Source organism: Sminthopsis crassicaudata, chromosome 4, assembly GCF_048593235.1.
Source record: "Sminthopsis crassicaudata isolate SCR6 chromosome 4, ASM4859323v1, whole genome shotgun sequence".
Taxonomy (NCBI): Eukaryota; Metazoa; Chordata; class Mammalia; order Dasyuromorphia; family Dasyuridae; genus Sminthopsis; species Sminthopsis crassicaudata.
In genome coordinates this window covers 211,895,908-211,923,184 of record NC_133620.1, presented here as the reverse complement: position 1 = coordinate 211,923,184, position 27,277 = coordinate 211,895,908, and the positions used below count along the sequence as shown (strand labels likewise).

The window sequence follows — 27,277 nt, the reverse complement described above, 5'->3', positions numbered from 1 at the left end:
TATGGATTTTTTTGGGGGGAGGGGGACCCAAAAGGATGGATATTCACCAATCTAAAATTTGGGAGTCAGATTATAGTAATAAGGAGTCAACTAAGAGTAAAGCAAATAGTCATTTATTCCAGCCAGCCAAGGTGGCTGGACCAAGATGGATGTCATTTATCATGAGCTGAGTATAAGTGTTTTCTTAATACAAAATACAAAATTTTAGGGCAGAATTCACAAGCTAAAATTATTCAAAATAATATTGTGCGAAACAAAAAAGAGAAAGATCATAAATTCCAGGTGATTATACAAAAAGAATGATATACTTGCTATACATTATTAGTTATAGGAGATAGATAAGATATAGCTCATTAAATTTAAAAAGATATAAATTTAAAATAAATAAAATAAGATAAATTTTAAAAAGATATAAAAAAATAAAAATATAGTCTCATTAAATTTTCCCAGATAAGGCAGGAACTTTCTCCAGCCTTTAGAATTCTCCATCTTTAGCACCTAAGTAAGTCTTTTTGTACTGATAAGAAGGTAGACAACAGTACAAAAGGACTCAGATTCCTTATCTAGGCTTTCAATTCAGTAGAGGCAGCCTCAATCAACTGAGACTTGTTGAAGACTTTAGCTTCAAAAGGTAAAGGTCTCCTATTTCATCCAGAGCTATCTCTAGTCATCTAGATCTATATCTTGCCATGGAACCCACATGGTTCTGGAGAGGAAGGTGAGGCAGTTGACTTTGCATTGCCCTTTCTCACATCAAATTCACTTGCATGTCATGACATCACCTCTCAGATGTCATAGTTCCTTTCAGTAACAAAGGACAAACAACCACAACAATCATTTATAGCAAAATAGCTGATGTGGGAAAGAAGTCAGTATGCCTGGAAGTAGGAATGTCTCTGAGGAGAGGAGAGGCTAAGTGACTTACATGTCAGTGAAGTTCCTTAGGAAGTAGCAGGGGGTTTGGTAAGGAATGTTAAGGCAAGGATAGAAACAAGGCTCACTAAAAATTGCCACCCTCAGGAAACTTGCTGAAGTCTGTTCATTTGGGGAGGGTAATTTTTGTCTACTTCTCCCACCAACATTATTTTGTCAGTTAAGTGAATGAAGGGTTGGATAGGGTACATATTAGAAGGAGGAAGATTAGGAAGATTTTATGTTGTTAATATACTGCAAAAGAAAATGAACATATTTAGAGAAAAGGTGATAAAAGCAAAATATGTAGAAGGAGATAGAATGTATGGAGCAAGTCAGGTGGTACACCAGATATAGTGGTGGGTCTGGACTCAGGATAGATCTAAAATTAAATCCAGACATTTACTAGCTATATGACCCTGGACAAGTCACTTGAAATCATGTTTGCCTCAATTTCCTCATCTTTCATGAGCTAGAGAAGAACATGGCTAAAACATTCTAGTTTCTTTGCCAAGAAAACCCTAAATAGGCTCACAAAGAGTTAGACAGAATTTAAACAGCTGAACAAGAACAGATAGAATGCATAAAACTTTCCATATACAAATGGTCAAAGGATATGAACAGACAATTCTCAGATAAAGAAATTGAAACTATTTCTAGTCATATGAAAAGATGTTCCAAATCATTATTAATCAGAGAAATGCAAATTAAGACAACTCTGAGATACCACTACACACCTGTCAGATTGGCTAGAATGACAGGGAAAGGCAATTCAGAATGTTGGAGGGGATGTGGAAAAACTAGGACACTGATACATTGTTGGTGGAACTGCGAATACATCCAGCCATTCTGGAGAGCAATTTGGAACTATGCTCAAAAAGTTATCAAACTGTGCATACCCTTTGATCCAGCAGCGTGGCTACTGGGTTTGTATCCCAAAGAGATCTTAAAGAAGGGGAAGAGACCTGTGTGTGCAAGAATGTTTGTGGCAGCCCTCTTTGTGGTGGCCAGAAACTGGAAACTGAGTGGATGCCCATCAATTGGAAAATGGCTGAATAAATTGTGGCATATGAATATTATGGAATATTATTGTTCTGTAAGAAATGACCAACAGGATGATTTCAGAAAGGCCTGGGGAGACTTACATGAACTGCTGCTGAGTGAAATGAGCAAGACCAGGAGATCATTGTATACTTCAACAACAATACTGTATGATGATCAATTCTGATGGACATGGCCATATTCAACAATGAGATGAACTAAATCAGTTCCAATAGAGCTGTAACGAACTGAACCAGCTACACTCAGCAAAAGAACTCTGGGAGATGACTATGAACCACTACATAGAATTCCCAATCCCTCTAATTTTGTTCACCTGCATTTTTGATTTCCTTTACAGGCTAAATGTACACTATTTCAAAGTCTGATTCTTTTTGTTTAGCAAAACAACTGTTTGGTCATGTATACATATATTGTATTTAATTTATACTCTAACATATTTAACATGTATTGGTCAACCTGCCACCTGGGGGGGGAGGGGAAAATTGGAACAAATGGTTTGGCAATTGTCAATGTTGTAAAATCACCCATGCAAATATCTGGTAAATAAAAACTATTAGATATGAAAACAAACAAACAAACAAAAAACCTTTCCATATACTATGAGAGTATGGATCTAAGATGATGATGAGATTATGTACCTGAGTTTCTAGCAGAAGGATGGTATTTTAAGGATACAGACTTCCAGTTAGGCTTTCAATTCACTAGAGATCATTTACAGAAAATGGCTAAGGCATAAAAGATAAAGGCAACATGCCTGGAAATAGGGATATTTGGAGTACAGGTAATTTTTAGAGGGACAAGATAATGAATCTCCAAAACACTGGAGATACTCAGTAGACAACAGTAAATGAAAACATGGTATTCAGCAGAGAGATTTGATCTGACTGTATAGATGTCATCTCTGTATAGCGATAACAATTGAATGCATAGGATACAATTGATAAGTAGAAAAGTATGTAGGAGTTGATAAAATATCCAAGATAAAGAAGAAAACATGATTCAGGGCAGAACTGGGGGAATATCCACACCGAGGGAATGGAAGACGGATGGTGACCCAAAAAAGGAAATTAAGAAGGAGCAATAAAGAAAATGGAAAGGGAAACAGAATAGAACCATATCATGAAAGTCCAAAAATGGAGATATTGGTCAGGTGAAAGAGATATTCTACAGTACAGGTAATTAGATTTAAGTGACTTGTCCAGGATCACACAACTAGTAAGTGTTTGAGACTGGAATTGAACTAAGGGCTTCCTGATTCCAAGGCTGATGCTTTATCCTCTCTTCCCTTGCAGCTTCATAGGGCCTGAAATTACCTTCCATCTAGTCTATATTTACTTTTTATCTATATCAGCATTTGCATGTTGTCTCTTTCATTAAAATGTAGAATCTCAAAACAAAATCATTATTTTTGGCTTTTTTTTTCTATCCCCTGCACTTAACACAGTGATACATAGAAGGCACTCAATAATTGTTGATTGACTGATTGTTGCAAATTGGAATTGACACTAGAGCCATCTTTTTGCAGAAAATGATTATAGAAGCTATACTGATTTTCAGAAGTCACCATGATGAAATCTAAACTTGAGACTAGGCTCATGAACTAATCATTCCTTCATCCAAATTCTACTTTCAACAAATTTCTACCTACCTATTGCTACTATATGGAAAAAGCTAAATACACATTTATTTAAATACGCCAGTATATTTGTCCTCTGTTTACTCTGCCTTTAAAATTACAAGTTACCATGGTAAATTGCTGTGTGAATATTTAGCCAAATGATAAATGTTCTGCTTCTTAGTTTTACAAATATTTGACTGTAAAAGATAAGCATAACCCCACAAAAGAAAGACATAAAAAGAGAGCACAAATTTGAGATTGACTCCAGACTTGAGATTGACTCCACTTTTGCAAATAATCTCATGTATAACTACTTCATATTTATTTTGATTTATTCACTGGTTATTTATTCTGTATATCCTGGTATAGGATATCCCTTTTGGAATGTAAGGTCCTCAGCTATTATGGATTGTTTTGCTCTTTTTTCTATTTTTCCACTATGCCTGGCCCATAGTAAGCTGGTAATAAATGATTTTTGATCAATTACCTCATGTGTGAAAATAAAGAAATTGAACTATGTAATTCTAAGCTGTTTCCCAGTCTAAGTTGCTATGTATCTATAAGTAACAGGAGGAGAGAGAAGTGAATGTTTGAATGTACATGTAGATATATATATATATAACACATACAAATTAATATGGTTCAGGAAAAACCTGAGCTCTGCCTCACAGATTGACAATTGCACAAAACAAGTGAAAATCAATGCCAAATTAATTGATAGGTGCATAACATATGCTTATCATATTAGTTGCTACTTTCATATCTTCAATAAAAGTAATAAAAAGCTTATTTAAAAAAATTTCCAGAACTTGAGAATGGGTCAAGTAAAAAATCAGATGGAAAATTAAGATAAACTGTACTATTTCATGAGTAATCTAGGCAGTAAAGAACAGAGACCCAATTAATGGAAAGAAATCAATTTGGAATTTTTCAGTAAAATACTGGCAGAACACTAGAAACCTGACTTTTTAAAAATATTTACTTTAGTATGTGTTCTAGAATATCCCCAAAGCTACCTCCTTTTAAAATACATTTGTTTGCCTATCTATACACTAAAGTAATATCTACTTGAAGAAAGGGATTTGGGGTGTTATGGTGGTAGTGGTGGCATTTTTGTTTGTTTCTGTATCTCAGTGACTAGTAGGTACTTAATAAGAGAGAGAGAGTCAGAGAGATTTCATTAGTCTGGGTATTCCCTGAAGCAATATAATCACAACTCTGCAGCATTTAAGAGATGGATCATAATGAACCATCCTTTCTAAGATAAGTTCCTATAAACTTAGACTGCTTTTCAATAAAGCAGCATATAAATTCATTGTTGTTAGCCACAAGTTTGTGTTCCACTGAAATGGTCTTTGAGAACTCAGGATAGCCTCTGCAAGTTCTATAATAGCATGGTTTTCATAAAGAATATCCATCTTAAACATTAAGTTAGGATTAAAACCAATGATACATGATTTGGGTTTTCTGATTGTATGGAGGAGTCAGGTAGGATCATGCATAGAAAAGTCAAGGAAATCAGGTTTAATTCAAACAAGAAAATAAAAAAAAAATTGTACTTTTTGTCTTCTGAAAACTGTATTGCCTCAATATGACTATATGATATCTGTAATGCTTACTAAGTGTTTTGCTTAGTTTTTTCTTAGGCATACAGACTTTCTTCTTAAGGGAGTGAGTTTATGGTGAATTCTATGAACTCAGATCTAATTTATATCTAGATTCTAATTTCCCCTAAAACCTTCTTCATTTCTGACCTATTAATATTGACAACTATGTTTTATTTTTAGATTTGTTTGGAGGTATGGGATGAACTCTTTTTGTGTTACATTTGCATTTTAATGTATTGCTTTTCTAAGATGGATTTCCTTTGCTTAGTCATGGCCAACAGCTAATTGAAATATGTCACTCAATGTCATGCAATTCTGTTTTTCTCCTTGTCCTTCTCACTGCTTTGTTATCTTCTTCAGATAGAAATGCTTGAATTTCTGATTCTCTTTGAGGAGCAACTGTGTTGTTTTTATCTTTTATTTCTGGATTTGGGGATTGGAAATTTCCTCAGTTGAATCCCCTATAGTGCTTGTTTTATGAACCTTAAATTCCAGTGTTAGTCTTCAATGTAAGAAGCCATAATGGGTTAAAGTGAAACTGTTAGCTTTATTTAGATCATTAACCTATTTGATACCACATTTACTTCTACATTTGCTTTCCAAATTGATGTTCAAAACACTTTCAAATTGCCATGTTGTTCATCTTGATCATGTACCTCGGAAGGATATCCTGAAGGAAATGGAAAGAAGTAAAGAATGGTGAACTAATTCTACTCCCTATTCTCAAAGTGAAGTAATTCAAAGTAATGCAAATCCTAAACTCAATCTCCTTAAATTTTTTTGGAGTGTTTTCACAATCTATAGTGTTCATCCTATCTAGGCTGGTCCAATGTCTCAGGCTCAGTATTAGAACACAGTTATATACACATGGCCCATAAAATATTTAATGAAGAAAAAATTATTTAGTCATTTAAGTCAGATCAAGCACTTCATGATACCATTTGGGATTTTCTTGGCAAAGTTACTGGAGTGGTTGCCATTTCCTTCTCCAACCCATTTTACAAATGAGGAAACGAATAAAATCTTCCTGACTTCAGGGCCATCACTATTATTTACCTCATCATCTTGCTAGAAATTTACTCACACATGATAATATCAGTCAGAACACAACATTTACTCATGTTATCAAGACTCTTCTATCTCTATATCTATGATAACATCATGTCCAATGAGGAAGTTCTTGTTAGACTTGCTTAGTAGTAAATATTCCACCAAACCTTCAGAGCCCTGACTCTTCATTGGCTGGGCCTTTTTTTTAATTCCCTCAGGTGATCAAAAAGTAGTGTCATTATTTTAAACCCTAGTCTCCAAGAATAACCAAATCCCAAGGACACATCCTCCTCTACTTCTAGAGGAAGTAAAGAAAGAAACCAGCCCAGTCTAGATAAAACATACTCCTCCTACCACAGGTAGATAATTCAGATTTTTAACCTGTTTTTGCCCTAAATTAAACATATAATTAAGGGGGAAAAAACATTTTAATTGTGGGTATACAGAAGGTAAATTGTTTTTAGATGCCCAAATCATTTGATTCTTTGAAGAATGTTCTAAGCAAAATTCAAATCAGTGATTTCCCTTTCACATTCATTTTCCTACTTTCTTCATACCACATAATAATTTCAAGAAGAGAGATATTTTGCCTTTCTGAATTATGCATGTATTATCAATGCAGTGCCAGTTGGTACCAGCTCACAAGGCAATTGTTGAATTTGCAGTGCAAGCATTTGCTTGAAAATTAGCAAATACTACCAATCAGGGTTTTATTTATTGTTTTGCTGATTGTATAAACTTAAGAAAGTTACCAAGAAATATTAATAGAACACATTAAAATTAAAATAAATCTTACATAATTTTTTTCAGAAAGTTAGTTGTTAAACACTTTCCAGCTCACACCACCCACACCACATGCTGTCCTTTATACAAAGAAATGAACATCAATGAATAGAAATGAGCACTTCTCAAGAATGAAATAATTGAGGATTGCTTAGCCATTGTAACCTATCTATCTAGAAATATTAATTCAATAAACATACCTCGAGTGCCTAATGTGGGAAAGCATTAAACTTTTGAATGAGATTACAAAAATAGATATTATATATACATATACACACACATCTAGTTGGTACAATGGATAGAGTATCTAGTTTGGAGTCAGGAAGATATCTTGACATCAGTTGTGGCTTCAGACACTTATTAATTGTGTGATTCTAGGCAGATCACTTAACTCTTTTTACCTCAGTTTCTCATATGTAAAATGAGCTAGAGAAGGAAATAGCAAATCACTCCATTATCTTTTCCAATAAAATTCCAAAGGGGTAATAGAAGTCAGACATGACTATTAAAGCAAAATTTATTTTATACATACATACATACATGTGTGTGTATATATATATATATATGTATATATATGTATATATATATAATATGTATTTTAAAATTTATATGTTCTCAAGCTTATAATCAAATGGTCTGGAGAGATGAAAAATTAGGAAAGATATGTAACAATAAACATAGTGTGAGGAAGGACCATGGGTCTAAGCGAAGAGATATGAGGAATCAAAAAGGGAAAAGCTCATTTTCATTAAGAAAGGTTTTATGGAGGAAATAATCCTTATTCTGGGCCTTGTAGCCAGACTTTCTGACTCTCAAGTCAATCCTCTCTCCATTACCTTACATTATTTCTTTGAAAGAGATAGACATACTTAATCTGAGATATAAAGATCCACTAAACATATTTTTAGTAGAACAGTGCTTTTTCTATTTCTCTAAGAAAAATATTTATCATTACTGTCATTCATTGATATTGGAAAGAGTATAATAACTGGTCACTCTATGCCTCTATTCCTAATCTCAGTGATAGCCTAGCACTTAGGATCTTGGAGGGCAATAGATAGAAACATTATATCTTTATTTTAATAAATCAATTACCTATATGATCTTAGGAGTTTTATGTTATATATTTAAAACATATATTTAAAACATTCTGAGAAAGAGTCCAAAGACTTCACAAGATTGCCAAACAAATCCATTGCCAAAAAAAAAAAAGCATCATAGAATCTTTGGAGCAAAGTTCCCTTTCTAGATCATCATTCATATAGACTTCATTCATGTAGAGACATGTGCTGTGTCCTTCATTAGAGTGTAAGCTTCTTGAGGGCAACAACTCTCTTATTTGTCTTTCTGTGTCCCTAGAACATAGCACAATAACCTGTATGTAATGTGAGCTTAACAAATAAGTTAATTGTTGAGTGATGTTTCAGATAGATTCTTCATGCAGCTGCATGGAACATAGATGGGAGAGAACATAGGTGAGAAAGGAAGATGGATTTGGAACATGTTGAAATAAAATCATAGAATTTAGTACTATGATGGAGCTTAGAGATTCACTCCTAAGTTTAACATTTGCTTTAGTGTGAAAAAAGTGGAATGCGTGTTAATGCAAGAGATATTGTGGAATTAGAATCAATTTCACAAATATGTGAGTAAAAAAGCAGGAGACCACATTAACTGCAAGGTTATAAAACCTGAGTAACTGGGATATGGTATTGCCATAGACAAAACCAAACAAAACATTTTTTGCCAAACCTTATAGTCAGTCAATAAGCATGTCTAAATGCTTATTATGTGTCATCTGACACTACAGAAAAAAATGGCAAAATGATTGCCTGTCCTTTAGAAGTTAATATTCTAATACAGAAAACAAAATGCAAACAGTTATGTGAGTTGTTTGTTGGTTAGTTGTATACAATCATCATGATCACAAAGAGGCAAATACAAGGAAAGAAAGTGTTCCAGTATGAGAGATATCTGGTTAAAATGTAGCCAGGAGCTGGAGCATCTTATGTGAGATATAGAAGGAAACTAATTTTATTGCATGACAAGGAATGTAGATGAGCAGTTGAGGGGTGTAATGGATAGTGTATCAAGCCTAGACACTCAAAGATTCATCTTCCTGAGTTAAAATCTATCCTCAGATACTTACTGTGTAACCCTGGCAGTTTACTTCAGTGTAACCTTTTTTGCCTCCGTTTCCTCATCTTTTAAAAAATGAACTGGAAAAGTAAACAGCAAATCCTGTATCTTTCTCCCCCCCAAAAAAAATCTCAAATGGGGTCACAAATAATCAGATACATCTGAAGAACAAAAGAATGAAGAAGAGAATTAAGTTAAAAGTATTGGGAAAAGAAGGAGCCTGATTATGAAGTAATATAAAAGCCAAACAGAAGATTTTATATTTTATCTGAGAGATAATAGGGAGTCATTGGAGTTTGGGGAGGAGGGAGAAAATAAATGATGGAAGACAAGGTGAGACTTAGACTTTAAGAAAATTCCTTTAGAATCTCAATTGGGGATATCATAGAGTCGGGTAAAGTCTGAAGCAAGGACTTTTTTGGATTAGGTGAAAGAGAAGATTCTTTGTCTCAATTGCTCCTTAACCTTACTCACTGAGTGGTTGCAAACTTGGTCAAACTGAGACCTGTTGAAAACCTTAGCTTAAAAAAGGCATATCCAGAGCTATCTCCATTTATCCAGATCTATATTTAGCCACTGGACCCAGATAGTTGCCCAGCCATCCCTCACTTAAATTTAATTTATTTGCATGTCAAAGCATCACCTTTCTGATGTTATGGTCCTCTTTGAGAAAGAAGCACGAACAACAACCTCAGGATGAATTCGGAGGCAAGGAGACCCTCCTCTGGGAAGCTTTTGATTTAGGCTAAGAGAGAGACATTGAGGACCTGAAGACCTGCCAACTGTGGCAGTTTCAGAGGAGAGACTTCATTCCTGTAGACATAGCACTTTCCAGAATTAGTGAAGGGAGAAAAAAAAAAGCCTATTCAAATAATTCAGGATGATAGTTCTGAAGCTCTTTCCTAGTTTCAAGTGATTGAATGTTAGAAATCTCCATTCTTTTCTCTTTTCTATTTTGATGGACTTCCTTAACTTCATGCCCAAGATTTTATTGTTGCAATCTATCTTTTTTTTTTCTTTTTTTCTTTTTTGTAACCCTCTAGAGGCTATAAAACCTGGCTGTCTCTTAACTTTTAATTTAGGGTTTTGTGGCAGCAGCTAAGGTGCCTGATTGCACAGGAAAGCCATAATTGCTTCCAAAGATATTTCTCTTACTTTGGTGGGACTGATGAATTTCTTCTTTTCAAGTGGATATAAAAGTTCTTGGAAGTCATTACTGCCTTTCTTTGGCTTATTCCAGGATGAATAATTGTCCTTCCCTACCAGCAAATAATTCAAGAATCTCAATACAGTGCTGGGCTTTATTATATTGGAATTTAATTTAATGTTATGGGTTTTTTTCTTTTTGTTTGTTTGTTTGTTTGGCTTGGGGTGAAAAGATCAAGAATCTACACAAGGCCCTTCTTATTGATTTAAAATATTTTGGGGGGAACTTTATAGAGCAGTGAAAGAGTAGTGCATTTTAAACTCATAGGTAGGTCCTGGATTCAAATCCTGCTTCAACTTCCCACTGCGATCTTGGCCAAGACATTTAAAATCTGTGGTCTCACTGGTCTTACAACTCACTTGTAAAATAAAGGAGTTGAACCAAATAGCCTCCACCAGCTCTACATCTATAAGTCTATGAAATAATTTAAATGATTAAAAATGTGTGAGAGACAGCAAGCATTTATTAGCATCTGCTTTATGCTAGGTATTATGCTAAGTACTGGAAATACAAAGAATGGCAAAACATAGACCTTGATCACAAAAAGCTAACAGTCCAGTTGGGAAGAAAACAAGCAAACAATTATATAAAGAAAAAAATATACAGGATCAATTTGAGGTAATCAATGGAGGGAAGACACCAGTATTAAGGTACATGTCATTAGAGGCACTAAATAATATGAGGCTACTTTTTATGAAAAGAAACTCAGCTGAACATTAGGATCATAGATCTAGAGCAGAAAGAGCCCTTGGAAACCATTTAGTCCCACCCCTCATTTTACACATGAAGAAACTGAGGCTTAGAAAAGTTATATAACATTCCTAAGATTATTCATGTAAGTACCTGCAGTAGCATTTAAATCCGGTCTCCTTTTTTGAGAGCCAATGTTCATTGTAGCATAACAATATTTCTTTCATATTATATGAATTTGATTTTTTTCACTTCAGATTTACAAGTAAAACATGGGGAAAAGGGTACAAGAGTTACAATTGTTTTCTTCTCTAACCAGCCTGTTTTTGTGGGATCAATGGAAACCAATCAAAAAAAGAATAAAAGCTATATGTGGTGATTTATTCTGAGTAAAATTAGAAATGAAAGGAAAAAAATTCAGAAAGTTGACAGTAGCTTCAGATGGAGAATTTAAAAAGGACTTCTTCCATATATATTTCCTCCTAGCTCTCCTTAGAAAGAGGCATGGGATATCCAATATACTCAATAAATTTATAAATATTTTGTTATATTTTTATATCATGTGTTTATTATATTGTTTTGTTTAGTGTCAGATACTATACTAAATTGTAGTTATAAAGAAAAATAAATGATGCTCTATGCTTTCTAGGAGTTTACAGTCTAATGGGGGTTATAACTATATGACAATAAGCTGTATCCGGAATCACTAGGAAAAAACCAACTGAGAAAAGTCAGGAAGAAATGAGAAACAAGTAAGCTTAACATGCTTTAAAGGAGTATGTAAAGGAGAACAAAGGGATCAAAATTAAAACATTTTCTCTCATGTCTTTTCTTAGGTTCCTATAGTTAGATATAAAAGGGACCTCAGACATCATCTTATCCAACCCATTCATTTTATGGAGGAAATTTGAGTTCCAAGAGAATGATTTAATTTGCCTGAGGTCACACAGCGCTCATCTAGTAAACATCACAGATAGTATTGGACTATTCTGATTCCTGAGAAAACAGTATTTTCACTTTATCATGTTAAAAGGTAAGAGTCATGGAAGAGGTTAGAAGTTTGGAAAACTCCTAGTTTAATAGAAAGGATAATTACTTGGGTACAACTGGGATGACACAGAGAAATAGACATTTCAAAAATAAAATGAAACAACAAAAAAGAAACTAAAAAAGAGCAGAAAGGGAAACATAAGACAGAGCATAAAGACCTCTGGGAAAGAAATTGATTTTGTCTTTCTAGCTTCCAACTTTTATTCCCTGACAGATTGCTAGTTGGATCTGCTGAGATGATGAAACCTTTTTATATGCATTTTTTCTCCCCCCTACAAAGGTTAGCCAATTAGTATGCATTTTAGTGTAGCTCTCTAGGAGCTCACAATCTTAAGGTGAGACCACATGTTGATAACTATGTATAAACAAGGTGTTTTGTAGAGTTACTGGGAATTGGAATAAGACTGGAAAAGGCTTCTAGCTAAAGGTAGAATTTTAGGTGAAACTTGAAAGTAGCCTGGGGTTAGAGATAAGATGGGTGAGAATTCTAAGAATGGGGTAAAGCTATTGAAAAAGCTTGGGATTCAGGAGGGAGTGTCCAGTTTGACAAACAGCAGGCAATCCACTGGATCTGGGAGCACTTGAAGAGGAATATGGTGTAAAAAGACTAAAAAGGTAGGAATACACTAGGTTTTTAAGTACTTTAAAAGCCAAGCACAGAATTTTATGTTTGATCCTGAAGGCAAATCAGGAGCCACTGAAATTTACTGAAAAGGGGAAGGTGGGGGTGGAAGGAGGTGATGCTAGAGTATGGAACCCACCAATACAGAGTATAGGGGCCACCTCTACCTTTGGTGTACAAATAAGTTTTCTGCCACATAGCAGAAATGCCCTTGTTGAGCAAGGAGCAGTGATGCATGACTGGGAAAGGTTCAGTCTGAGGGTCACAGTGCAGTTGCTTGTAAGCTGGGATGCCTTGACAGGGCCTCTCCCATGTAAGACTCTTCTCTCATTGGCAGATAGCATACATATGCAAAGCCCATAAGCTGCTTCTCTGAATAGTGATTGGGGATTGCCTGCTGATCACACTTGCAAAAATGTATAGCTCTCAATCAAGACAGCTGCAACCAGGTGACATGATCTGTACTTGAGGAAAATCAATTTGAGCAGTGAGTAGAAAATGGACTGGAGTAGAGAAAGGCTTAAGTGGAAGGATCAACTAATAAGCTATTATAACAGTCTTGTTTAAGGACTTACACTAAGGTGGTACTCGTGTTGAAGGAGAGAAAGAGGCAGATAGAAAAGTAGAAATTCCATGTCTTTGCAAGATTGGACTTGGGGAATGATACCTTGCTTGAGAGATTGGGAGGTTGGTGGTATTCTGAATAGTAAAAGGGAAGAAAGTGAGAGGAGAAAACTGGGAGTGAAGGACAGAGAGACTATGAATTTACTTTTGGAAATGTAAGCTTGTTTCTGCAAGTTTTCAGACTGGAGATGAGACTTATCCAAGATCCTACAATTAGCAATGAAGAAAAATAAAACCGAATCTGCTGGCTATTCAGTGTTACATCTCCTGTGAAATATTGCTTCTTCAAAAAATCTGATCAGAAAATTATTTAGTATGCTAATAATACCTTGAATATATAAAATTGTCTATAAATGTAAAGTACTATTATGTTTTCATTATACAGAATAATGGGTATGAAAGGTATGCTTGATAATAATACCACTTGGTGTTCTCTCTTCTCAGTCTTTATTAAAAATTGTTTTTCTATTTTTAAAAAAATGTTTTGCCTCATCCCTTTGCTTCAAAGCAACTATATAAGTTATCCATGTAGGTGGGAAGGAGGATAAAGGGAAAGAAGGAAAGAGAATATGGTGTACCTGGTATCCAAGGACCTGTTTTTAGATGTTACTTATTATTATTACTTCCAGTGGCAAGTCATGCAACCTTTCTACTTCCTCATCCATAAAGAGGAGTGGGAAGCAGTTGGACTAGATCTCATCTCTAAGGTTTCTCCCATCTCTAACACAATAATCTTATAAGAGGAAAATTAAAATCAGGTGTTCTGAGAAGCTTCTAAAGTTCACAGAGTCTAAAAGAGACCTTAGAATTTATCTGGTCCAATATTATTATTTCCCAAGCAAAGTGAAGCCTGGGAACTTAACATGCCCAAGACTCATGTAATAAGTGGCAGACAGAGGATTTTAACTTGGATCCTCTGATTCCCACTATTATGTCCTTTGCACGGAAATAGTCAGTTTTCTTGTAACTTCATCATGTGTGGTGCTGTTAATAAATTTTCATTGTCATTCTTAGGTATTCTTAGATAATGAGAATAATTAGATTTCCCCCATGAAAATAGTGTCAAGATTTAAAAACCATAGAATATTTAAATTGAAAGGAACTTTAGTTGAACTTTCTTCTCTTACAAAAGAAGAAACTGAGACCTGAAAAAATAAAATGATTTTCCCAAGGTAGAGTCAGATCCCAAAAGTAGAATTCTGAGGCAACCCTTACAGGAGAAAGACATTGAGTTTTTGTTCCTTCAGTTATTCTAAATAAATATGGTTCATTTACTCATACATCCATTCCACAAATATTTATTAATTACCTACTCTTTCCAAGTACTGTAGATATAAGGAAAAAGGAGCTTACCTTCTATCCAGAGAAAATTATGATGTATAGTATAAAATGGATTTGTCTAAGGATATAAGGATGTAGGAGTCACTTTAAGATCTTCTACCTCTGCCTTTTTTTTTTCTCCAACTCTAACTCACATTCCTCAAACTTATGTCTTTCAAAACTGTCTTCATTAATGATTATACTTGGAATACTTTGAATCCATGTGAAATTATGTGTGAGGCTTTGGGGGAATTCTGTCAGTTGTAAAGAATAGCCTGTTTTGGGAAACTTTCTACAATATTTCCAGGATCCATGATTTCATTATAGCTGGAGCCGTCACCAGTTTATCTCACAGCCCTACTTCTTATAGAGACAGTGTCATAAAATGAATAGAGTACATTTTGGAACGTTATGTTTATAAGTATTTATTCACATAGCCAAGCTAGTTGGATGACAGACAGCTGATTTGCTAAGAAGCCAAATAATTGACAGGTTCCCATAACTTTTATGACCTGGAGAAGCTTGGACTCAGAGTTTAAGAACTATGAGGTGACCAAGCAAGACTTTATAGGAGGATTTTGGAAACATTCTTCAAAAATTATAACATGTTAAAAATCAACTATGTTTAGGAAAAAATATTCCAGAGTATGATAAAATTTTAAACTCATGTGAAGATATTGTGTTTAAGAATCAGTTGCATTAATTAGAATTGAGCAGTTAATCCTAAGAACCTACTTCAAAATCATAAATGATAGGGTTTGTTTTTTTTTTTTTTTTTTTTTTTTTTTTTTTTTGATAATTAACATTTGTCCTAGACATGTTTCCCACAACAGAAAATCAGTCCATTACTTAATAGGCATTTTTCAGTTCTGGCATTATGGGTTTATATTAGAAACCATTCTGATAAATATATCATTAGGTAGCACTTATATGAAGATTTAACGTTAGACAGACACATTGCATTTGCTTATACTTACAGAAACTCTGGGAAGTAGGTACTATTATTATCCCTGTTTTACAGAACAATAAATTAAGCTGAGAAAGGTCAAGTGACTTCCAGGTAGTAAGTGCCCAAGGCAGGATTTTTTATTTTATTTTACCTAATTTAATTTTTGAAATTAATAATAATTAGTTTATCTTAATCTCACTCCTACTGAGGAAAAAAAAAAAGAAAAGCTAAATTCTTATAATAAAGAAATGATAATTAAAAAAACTTTCATATTGTTTATATCCTAAGCCTTAGATTTCATTCTGCTAAAGGTGTGAGTGAACTCCTTTAAAGGTGTGAACTAAGTGCATAAATATCTTGTAAGACTCCTAACACTTTGGAATCATGGATCATTGTATTGATAACATTTCTTAAGTCTTTCAAAATTGTGTGGGTTTTTTTCCATTTATTCATTTAAAATATTTTTTTTTTATTAAAGCTTTTAATTTACAAAACATGTGCATGGGTAATTTTTCAACATTGACCTTTGCAAAGCCGTCTGTTCCAAATTGTCCCTTCCTTCCCCTATCCCCTCCCCTAGATAGCAGGTAGTCCAATATATGTTAAATATGTTAAAATATATGCTAAATCAAATATAGGTATACATATTTATACAGTTATCTTGCTGCAGAAGAAAAATAGGATCAAGAAGGAAGAAAAAAAATAAGAAACAAAATGCAAGCATACAACAACAGAAAGAATGAGAATGCTATGTTGTGGTTCACACTCAGTTCCCACTATCCTCTCTTCATCACTGAACAACAAATTTATGTGTTTTTATAATCTTTATGCTATATAAATTGTTCTCCTGGTTCCACTAGCTTCTAACTCTAAATTAAGCCATATATAAGTGTTCCCAGATTTTTCTTAAAGTATTTCTTCATTTATTATATCACAATAATATTCCATTACATGATTATCAATAATTATCATTACATATACTATAATGTGTTCAGATTTTTCCTAATTGATGAAGTACCCCCTTAATTTCTGTTTCTTTTTTAGTACATTAAAGCTGCTATACTTTTTTTCTCTGTATATAAATATATATATAGAACTTTTGGGAGCTGTAGGCCTAGTGTTATAGATGAGTCAAGAAGTAGCATGTTAGTAAATCTTTGGGTATTATTTAAAATTGCTTTCCAGAATGGTTGAACTATTTCACAGTTACACTTACAATGGATGAATCAATGTGCCTGTTTTTCTATATCCTCTCTAGTATTTCTATTTGTCATTTTTCTTTTTTGCCAACTTTCTAATCTGATAGGTATGATGTATAACTTTGCAATCCTTATTTGTATTTCTCTAGTTTTTAGTGATTGGTGCATATTGTTTCCTGCTTTCTAGAGCACCAAAGTTGGAGTGACAAAACGTACTATTGCTTTCTTCAGCTGGGATGTATTAAAATATTGCGTCCTGCTTTCTAGAGCCCCCAAGTTGGGGTGACAAAACATACTATGCTTTCTAGAGCTCCCATACTGCAGTGATTAAAACATATCGTTTTAGTGGAGGAATGATAAGGCAGGACTCCTGAGGATGGTGGAAAAATGGACTCCTTTTATTTCAAGGATTTCCCCCGTTTTATGTCCTCATATCCTTATGTAACAAAAACACTGGGCATGCACCAAGTCTATACTGAGCATGTGGGATCACATAAACAACTTGCTATTGTATGTAGTTATCTGCTTCAATTACTCTGCTTCAATCACAACACAGGTTGTCACTGATCCTGACTTCTCAGGAAGGCCAAGAGCCCTTAGGGGATTTGGAAAGCTGAACCAGACATTGTTAGCAGGTTCCCTGTGGGCTGAAGGGTCTTATATCTCACCCAGAGTTCCCCCACTCTCTGTGATCCTCTATAGGTGCATTTTTTCATGCTTATAGTTCAACTGTCTTTCCTTAACCACTGTCTGAGACAATATTTGAATTCATATCTTCTTGATTCCAAGTTCAGTATTTAGTACTTTATCCACTGTGCCATGGAGTAGCCCAATTCTTCTAAGTATCATTTTTCCTTGTGAGAATTCAGATTGTGCTTTGTAAGACTGAATTACACTATTCTCTAGAGAGCCAATCAGTTCATTTTCTTTAATCATTATTTGTCAGAATGCTATGTCGGAGTTAAGAGTCAAGTGTGTACTAAGCTTTACTAAAATGGTTATTAACATTTTTTCTCCTTAATATTTTCCTTTTGAAGTACTATCATTACTGTTTAGTTGTCATTAAGTGTCATCATGCTATAATAATAACTTGAAAGCCAAATTCCATTTCTTAAAAGTGTGACATTGATGGGACAAATATTTGCATTGTTAAGAATTTCTTTCAAATATTTTTCCCTTTTGATTCTTTCTTCATTGTTCCTAAAAACAAGCTACAACCATTTAATCCATTTCTAATTTGTATTTTAATGAACAGGGTTAATTCTTGGCTGCTTTTAATTACCTCCATACTATAATGGGTGGATTGGACATGAGAATTGTTGCTACAGTGTAATCTTATGGTATTCCTGAAATACACCTTGTGTGATGTAAGTAAAACTTTTTATCTGATATTTTTATTATCTGGAACCTACAGCAATAATTTGATAAGACAGAATATTCTTTTGTAGCTCTTTATTAGATATAAAATATTAATCTACTCGAGTATATGATGTGACTAAGGGGAGCTATTCACTTCTGTCAAGTAGAAAATCATTTTGTAAGAGGAACAAAAAGAAATGTCTTTAATTCCTTAATCACTTCTTCTGTGACACTAGAGACAAGAAATCATTAATCAACCCTTTGTTCTTTTGATGATGAAACATTCCTAGGAGACACAGAGAAAGTTATCATTAATTTCTGCATACTTCATGACTGGTTTTGCTATGACCTCACCACAGGTATAATGTCTTTGATCCACACTATTAGTAAGAGGTCTTCATTGGTTAACATAAAAGGCTATTGTTCTTTTATCTTTCTGGCTTATCTATGCCATTCTGGGTCATGAACACCGTTTATCTAAGAAAAAAAATCATAATTCTGAGATCATTTGGAAAAAGACTGGCTCTGGAGTCAGAGGGCCCTTTTCAAACCTTACTTTTCATACTTCCTTGAACAAGTCAAGGGATCTTATACTTTCCTGCACCTTGATTTCATTATCTATAAAATGAAATAATTGGCTTAGATATTTTTCGAGGTTCTTTTCAATCTAAATCTAAGATCATACAAAATGCCTCTGATTTATATGAGGAAATAAGGTAAACCAAGTAGATATTAAACATATCTTTGCTCCTGAATGTCTTTAAAAATGGAGGAATTGCATAGTACCTAACATGAAGTACAAAAGGAGAATGGTTAAGTCTATGCAATCATCATGGCCACATAATATAGCTCTGGGGACTAAAAAATGCCCACTTAGTTACCTTTTCTTTCAGGGAATCCAATAATGGATTGAATATCTGTCATATGAGAACCAGCCCAGCTAAGTTTGAAGAGGTTCATGGGCAGACTGGCTGAAGGGAAATTAATTTTTCAGGTATAGCAATTTAAATACAATCTAGTAAGACATAAGGGAGTTGCAGTCTATATCAGTAGAGGTTCTGATCACACCAAAAGAATTCATATACTCTTAAAGTATTGGATTGTGTGAATAAGAAAAATAAAAACAAAATGTATGACCTAATGAATTGATTCATGTTAATTAACCTAAGTGTGAATCAAGATTTTTCATTCTTACTCATTTATTAAAAACTATTGATCCGTGTTAATAGATAGTGTGGATCATAAGATTTTGTAATGTTTACAAATATAATCATCCTGCCTCAATTTCACCCAAGGACTTGAGCTTTCTCTTAATCATTAAACACCAAAAAAGTGAATACATTTGAATTTTCTCTTTTTTTAGAGCTGCATTTCTGCTAGTAGAGTTGTTAAAAAGTAGACAAATGATCTAGCAATAGTAAGAAAAAAATGAAAAGAATGATTCCTTGGATGATTCATAAATTGGATAATCTGTCCCTGGAAAATAAAATGGTAAATTTTGAATTCTGGATGAAAATAGCTCCTATCACTGGCTGCAGAGAAACACAAAAGAAAAATTTCCAAAGACACAAGAATCTCATTCATTTTTAATTCAGCAACCTCTCTATTGTTGAGAAATAGTATAGCATAGTGGATTAAGAGATGATCTAAAAGTCAGAAAGAACTGGATTCAAGTTCTCCATTGACTTAGATAACTCTAGGCCAGTCTTTTTGTTTGTTTGTTTGTTTGGTAAATAGTATTCTTTCCAATTTTATGTAAACATAATTTTCAGCATTTATTTTTATAAGATTTTTGAGTCCCAAATTTTCCCCCTCACTCCCTTTCTTTTCTTACTCCGTGATAGCAAGTAAACTGATATCAGTTATGCAAGTGCAGTATGGAAACATTTCCACATTAGTCATGTTGTGAAGGAAATAACAGAACAAAAGGGAAAAGCCACCAAAAAAAATAAAATAAAAACTGAAAATTAAATGTTAAGACATGGATTCAGACTCTGTAGTTCTTTTTCTAGATGTCAGTAGCATTTTCCATTATGAATTTTTTGGAATTTTCTTGGATTATTGTATTACAAAAAGAGCTAAGTCAATCATAGTTGATTATCACACAATATTATTATTTACAATGTTCTCTGGGTTCTATTCATTTCAATTAGCATTATTTCTCCTAGTTATTCTGAAATCCACCTACTCATCATTTCTTATAGCACATTAGTATTTTATACTTGCTACCCATTCCCCAATTGATGGGCATTCCCTCAATTCCCTATTCTTTGCCACCAGGTTTTGCCACCAGATGCTTTAAATACTCTTATGCATATAGGTACTTTCCTCATTTTTCTATGATCTCTTTTGAGAAACAGATCTAGTAGTGCTATTACTGGGTCAAAGGATATACATAAAGGATTAAAGGGTATGATTGTCCTTTTGGCAAAGCTCCAAATTGATTTGAATAGATAAGTTCACAACTCCACTAACAATGCATTGCTTTCTCAATTCCCCCACATCTTCTCCAACATTTTTCATTTTCCTTTTGTGCCATATTAGTCAGTCTGAGAAGTGCTACAACTTCAGACTTATTTTAATTTGCATTTCTCACATTAATAATGATTTAGACCATTTTAAAATATCTATAGATATATTTTACTTGCATTACTTTACATGAAAATTGCCTGTTCATATTCTTGGACCATTTATGAATTGGAGAATGACTTGTATTATTATAAATTTGACTCTGTTCTCTACATAAATGAGTCTTTTATCAGAAACATTGGCTATAAACCTTGGAATCTTGGTTGCATTGGTTTTGTTTATGCAAAACCTTTTTAATTTAATATAATCAAACTATTCATTTCACATTTCATAATGTTCTCTGTCTCTTGTTTGTTCATAAATTCTTCCCTTCTCCATAGATTTGATGGATAAAAACTATCCGTTGCTCTACTCTACATTACTACACTCATTTGCTTATGGTATCACCATTTATAGGTAAATCATGTACCTATTTTGATCTCATCTTGGTGTTATGTGAAACGTTGGTGCATGCCTTACTTCTTTTATTCTTTTATTACTATGACTTATGTACCTCATTTATTCCACTGATCTACCACTCTATTTCTTAACCAGTACTAAATAGTTTTAGTGATTACTGCTCTATAATATGCTTTTAGATTTAGTATATGGTTAATTTTATATCTTGCAACTTTGCTAAAGTTGTTAATTATTTCAAGAAGTTTTTTAGTTGATCTTTAGTGTATTTTCTAACCATACTAGCATATCATCTGCAAAGAGTGATAGTTCATTTCTTCATTGTCTATTCTAATTCTTTCAATTTCTTTTTCTTTACTTATGGCTAAACCTAAAATTTCTAGTACAATATTAAATAATAGTATTAACCATGTACATCCTTGTTTCACCCTGATCTCACACTAACACCAAAATAAGGTCAAAAAGTGTGCATGATTTAAATGTAAATTTAAAAAGTACTACTATCAGTGAAGTGACCAATTACATCACCTTGAGTTATCATCTTTGATTCTTTAAATCTTCTCAATTAATTTTTCACTGTTTTCTGTTTAGGATTTTTTTCTTTTTTCCTTCTTTCTTACCTTCCTTCTTTCCCCTCTTTATTCCTTTACTCCTTCCTTTTCTTCTTTCTTTCTCTTCTCTCTTTTCTTCTTCTCTTCATTGCAGTCTTTTATTAAAAGAATGGTTCTCATTTGGGGGAAAAAAGCCTCAACTTATATGTATTGACACAGAGTAAACATCATTAAAATGTTAGCTATTATTTCAGCATAAAGAAGCCAAGAAACAGAACTTCATGGTGGAATCAATCTTAGGAATCATTTGTCTAATTCCTTTATTTTGAAGATAAGTATATTGAAACTCAGAAAAAAATTAATTTAGTGACTATGGACACATACTCAGGTCCTTTGAATTTATATTCCTCTTGTTTTATCTGTATAAACTAGAATAAAAACCACTCTGAAGTTGTCTTTGGGAAGGAAGGTAAATACCTTAATGGAGCTTTTTCTCCATATCTTTTCTCTCCCCTCTTTCTTGGAGACAAAAATTTTTAGAAAGCTTGTTTTCATTCACTCACTGTCTGCCTCTACTCCTTTCATTTCTCAATTCTTTGCAGTCTGCCCTCTAACCTCATTACTTCTAAGTGCAACTGCTAAAACTGTCCTGGAATTGCCAAATCTGATAGTCTTTTCTTAGGCTTCATCTATCTTGACCTGTAGTCATTGTTTGATAGTGCTAACAATTCTCCCCCTCTAGATATTCACTCCTTTCTGATATTTTGTTACAGTACTCTTAGTTCTCTATACATCTGACTCTTTCTTTTGAGTCTACTTTGCTAGCTTATCATTCATATCATACCTCCGCCCCCTCCCAACTGTATTTGGGAGGTTCTGTCCTAATCCTTTTTCTTTTCTCATGGGTTTAATTTTTATGTATAAAGGTAACTTACAAACTTCTACTTCCTTTTTTGGACTCACATTGGACATTTCAAACTGGATGGCCAAAAATATTCTAAACTTTGCATGGCCAAAATTGTGCTCTTTACATTTTCCCTCAGAATTTTTCTTCTTCCAGATTCCTTTTGTGGATTTGCATAATCATTTTCCTATTGAACAGTTCAAACTGGATGGGCCAAAGATATTCTAAACTTTGCTTGTCCAAAATTGAACTCTTTACATTTTTTCCTCAAGGTCTTTCCTCTTTCAAACTTCTTTTTTGGGCTTGCATAATCATTTGCCTCTTGGAAATTTCAAACTGAATGGCCCAAAGATATTCTAAACTTTTCAAGTCTAAAATTGTATTTTTCATCTATTTCCTCAAAGTCTTTCCTCTTCCAAACTCCTAGTTCTGTTAAAGGTATCACAATCCTTTCACTCACCCAGTTTCATAACTTTTTATCATTGTTATTAATTTTGCATTCTCCTTCATCTTACATGTTCAATCACTTTTCAAATCCTTAAAACATCTCATGCAGCCTCTCATGTCTGAGCCCCTCTCTCAACATATATATCTACTAACTTAGTTTAGGCCTACCTCTCACTTGCATTATTGTTACAAACTTTTGATTGTTCTTCCTGCCTCAGATATATCACCACTCTAATCTACTCTACCCACTGCTGCTAAAATAATCTTCTTTAAGCACAGATTTGACCATAAGGTTCCTGTACTCAGTCAACTACAGTGATTCTAGCCAAGAGAAATACTAAAAATATCTAGGTTCTACATGGAGGTTCTTTAACTTATCCAAGAAGAAACTGAAGCCTAGAAGATGGTGACTTGGCTATAGGGCTATTAAGTGAGAGAGCCAGGACTTCCAACTCAAAGTCCATTGCTCTTTTCACTGTACATTAAAGCATTATGTAAATGTGAGCTATCAATATTGTTATTAACAAAGCAAAATCTCATCACTTAAAGACATAATCAAATATCAAGCATCAATCAAATTCAACTAAGTTCAACAAACTAGTATCATAAGGGCAAGAATGAATCAGAAATGAGAGAGAACTGGACATTCTGGTTATATGACTCTATAATTCCTTATCAACTTCATTTAATAGATCTTTGGGCAAAACAAGACAATTCTCACTGGAGGGATCAAACTTAAACTATATCTGATAGAGTCCATGGAACAAAAATGGGAAATGGAAATTAGAATAGACAAACGTCTATTACTGATTCAGACAACAAGACTAATTAGGGTCAAGAATCTCCAGAAAGGGCCATTCAAATATATGCTGATAAGGAAGAACTTTATTTGATAGACATTTACTATTACTTATTCATATCTACAGACAATACAAATTAGATCATTTCCAGCTTTGTAAGTTTACATAACCCTTTCTATAATCCACCCTGGATTCCTGTATTATGTTTAAGCAGGAAGAGTTTGATTATGAGTCATACTACTTGGAACACAGTATATGGACATAGCAATTAATTTCATTTAATGTATACTTAGATATTAAGTATCTATTCCATGCATGCACTGTGATTTTTCAGAGTATTTTTTTTTATTTGATAGGTATTTTATTTTTCATGTAACAAGTTTTTTTTTTGTTTTTTTTTTTGTTTTTGTTTTTTTTTGTTTTATCTTTCCACTAGCAAAACAAAATAAAGAAAAACAAAACATATGTTCATATACCCACAAAACAATTCCCATATCAGCCATGTTTGAAAACCTGTCTCTGGATTTTGAGTTCAAAAGTGGCTTATCCTTGAATTGAATGGAGTTTTAACATCTTTCAGATATATATTTCTCTATAATCATAGCAGCCTTCTGTGGAAACCATTTTCAGAAGAGGGATTCTATGGATAACTTATATTTTATGTTTTCTTCTTAGTCTTTTGGAAAGCAATAAAATCTCTCCAGACTTTCTCCTACATGGAAAAGGCACCAACCCTTTTCAGGTCACTAAGGTAACTCTTTTAGATCATTCACAAAGTTGATCTTGAAAAAGGCTTTGAAAAAATAGTGATGTGGAAAAAATTTTGTGGCAGCTCTTCTTGAAATGGCAAGGAACTGGAAATTGAATGGATGCCCATCAATTGGAAATAGCTGAATATATTGTGGTATATGAATGTAATAGATTATTATAATTCTATAAGAAATGATGAATAGACTGAGTTCAGAAAAACCCAGAAAGACTTAACATGAACTGATGCACAGTGATGTGAACAGGACCAGGAGAACATCATATACAATAAGAGCAAGATCATGTGATGATTAACTATAATAGATTTAGCTCTTCTCAGCAATGCAGTGATTCAAGACAATTCCAATAAACATGAAATAGAAAATGACATCTGCATCCAGAGAGGGAACTATGGAGACTGAATGCAGATCAAAGGATACTATTTTCACCTTTTTTTGTTGTTTTCTTTTTCCTTCTGTTTTTTTTTTTTCCTTTTGATCTGATTTTTCTTGTACAACATGACAAAGCTGGAAATATGTTTATGTTTAAATATGTTTAAAATAATTGTACTTATATGATCTTTATCAGATTTCATGCCCTCTTAGGGAGGGGGTTGGTAAAGGAAGGAAGAAGAAAAAATTTGGAATACAAAATCTTAAAAAAATGAATGTTGAAAAATATTTTTACATGTATTCAGAAAAATAAAATATGATTGGGAAAAAATTATGGACTCAAAACATTTAATATGTGTAAATCACTTAATGTAAGTTCTAGTTTAGGACTCTACCACTACTGAATTATATGAGCTTAGCCAAGTAATTTACTTAAATTCAGCAAGCATTTTTTTAATTAGAAGGGATGAATAGAGGAATTGGCCACTGACTTGAACTTTGAATGAAATTAAAGATTCAGATTAGAAGAGCATGTTCATTTTAGGAATAAAGGATAACATGGAAACAAATAGCTTGTAGAGGAATTTGAGGTTCAGAGAATACATTATCATTCTGTATGATGGGAATGTAGTATTTATGAAAGAAAATAATACAAATTAATCCTAGAAAGGTAACTCGGGACCTGAATTTGGAAGGATTTAAAAGTTAAGCTGAAGAGTTTGCATTTTATCCTAAAGGAAATAGGGAACTGATAAAGGCTTCTTTCTAATCATAGGTATGACATGTTTAGAACTCTTCCTTATGAAAATTATTTCAGTAACTTCATGGGAAGTATATAAGATAGGGATGACACTGTCAGCCAGGAAATCATTTAGGATTATATTAAAATGGTCCCAGAAAATATGAGTGCATGAACCAAGTTGGTGGATATATGAAAAAAAGGAAGGGGACAAATTTAAGAGATGTTATGGGGGGCATAATATACAAGACTTAATAGCTGGTTGGATGTGGAAAGTGAAAAAAGGGAAAAATCAAGGATGACTCTAAGGCAGGATTGTGACACCCTCATTAGAAGAATTTGAAACAGAGAATTTTGTAGAAGAAGTAGGTTTGTAAGAGCCAAATATTAATTTTCATTTAGAACATGTTGACATTTAGGTATTGGTAAGACATTCAAATGTAAGACAATCAGAAATCAGTAAATATATTTTGGAGATATACACAACACACATATATATACACACATGTGATTTGTTAAATCCATGACAGCTAATGAGATAACCAATGGAGGATGTAGAAAGAGAAAACAGGATTCCTATAGCATATCTCTGGGAGATAACACTAAGGAAAGAGGAGATAATTAATGTCAACAAAGGAAATACAAGGAAGTGTCTATCAGGCACCAAGTGAGAACATTGTCATGAAAGCCAAAGAACAGAAAGTATCAAAGAAAGATACGTGAATAATTTCCAAGGCTTCAGAAGAGTCAAGTATAATGAAAACTGAGAAAATCCAATTAATTTGAGTTAAAAGATTATTGATTACCTTTGAGATGGTCATTTTAATAGAGTAGAAATGACTACAGTAGAATAGAAAGTTAGATTGGAAGGAGCTGAGTTGACATCATTTTGTGTTGAAGAAACAAAGCAGTGAAAGCACCATCTTTTTTTAAAATTTTTTTTTTAATATTTTATTTTTCCTCAATTACATGTAAAAACAATTTTTAACATTTGTTTTTAAAACTTAGAATTTCAAATTCTCTCCTTCTCTTCTCACCCTCCCTCACTGAAAAGGCAAGCAATTCATTATAATTTGTGTAGTCATGCAAAACATTTCCATATCAGTCATGCTGTAAAAAAAACATAGACACCCTTACCTCCCCTCAAAAAAAATTTCCATAAACTCCAGAAAAATTAACCAAAAAAAAAAAAAAGTATGCTTCAAGCTATAATCAGATACCATCAGTTCTTTCTCTAGAGATGAATAACATTTTTCATCATAAGTCCTTCAGATTTAATATTGGATCATTGATGTATTGCTAAAAATAGCTGTCATTTGTAGCTAACCATCTTACAATATTCTGTTACTTTATATTCAATTCATTTAGCTTTGCATGAGCTCATGGAAGTCTTTCCAGATTTTTCTGAGAGCATATAGCTTATTATTTCTTTTAGCACAATAGTCATAATCACTTATCACAGTTTGTCTAGACATTCCCCAATTGATGGGCATCCCTTCAATTTCCAATTCTTTGACCCCC

At 33.4% G+C, this 27,277-nt stretch overlaps 1 protein-coding gene across 4 annotated transcripts in view; it reads left to right on the top strand.

The window, feature by feature from the left end:
• FUT9 (fucosyltransferase 9) overlaps window positions 1-27,277 on the top strand; it is a 245,579-nt gene that overhangs the window by 174,036 nt on the left and 44,266 nt on the right. For 2 of the 4 annotated variants that reach the window (XM_074310266.1, XM_074310269.1), the window contains exon 3: window positions 18,088-18,199. The exons of 1 other annotated variant lie outside the window; for it this stretch is intronic. The gene's annotated coding sequence lies outside the window, so the exon portion shown is untranslated. Of the gene's footprint in view, window positions 1-11,904; window positions 12,102-18,087; window positions 18,200-27,277 lie in introns of all 4 variants that reach the window. One more of the 4 variants, XM_074310268.1, reaches the window with a different exon arrangement.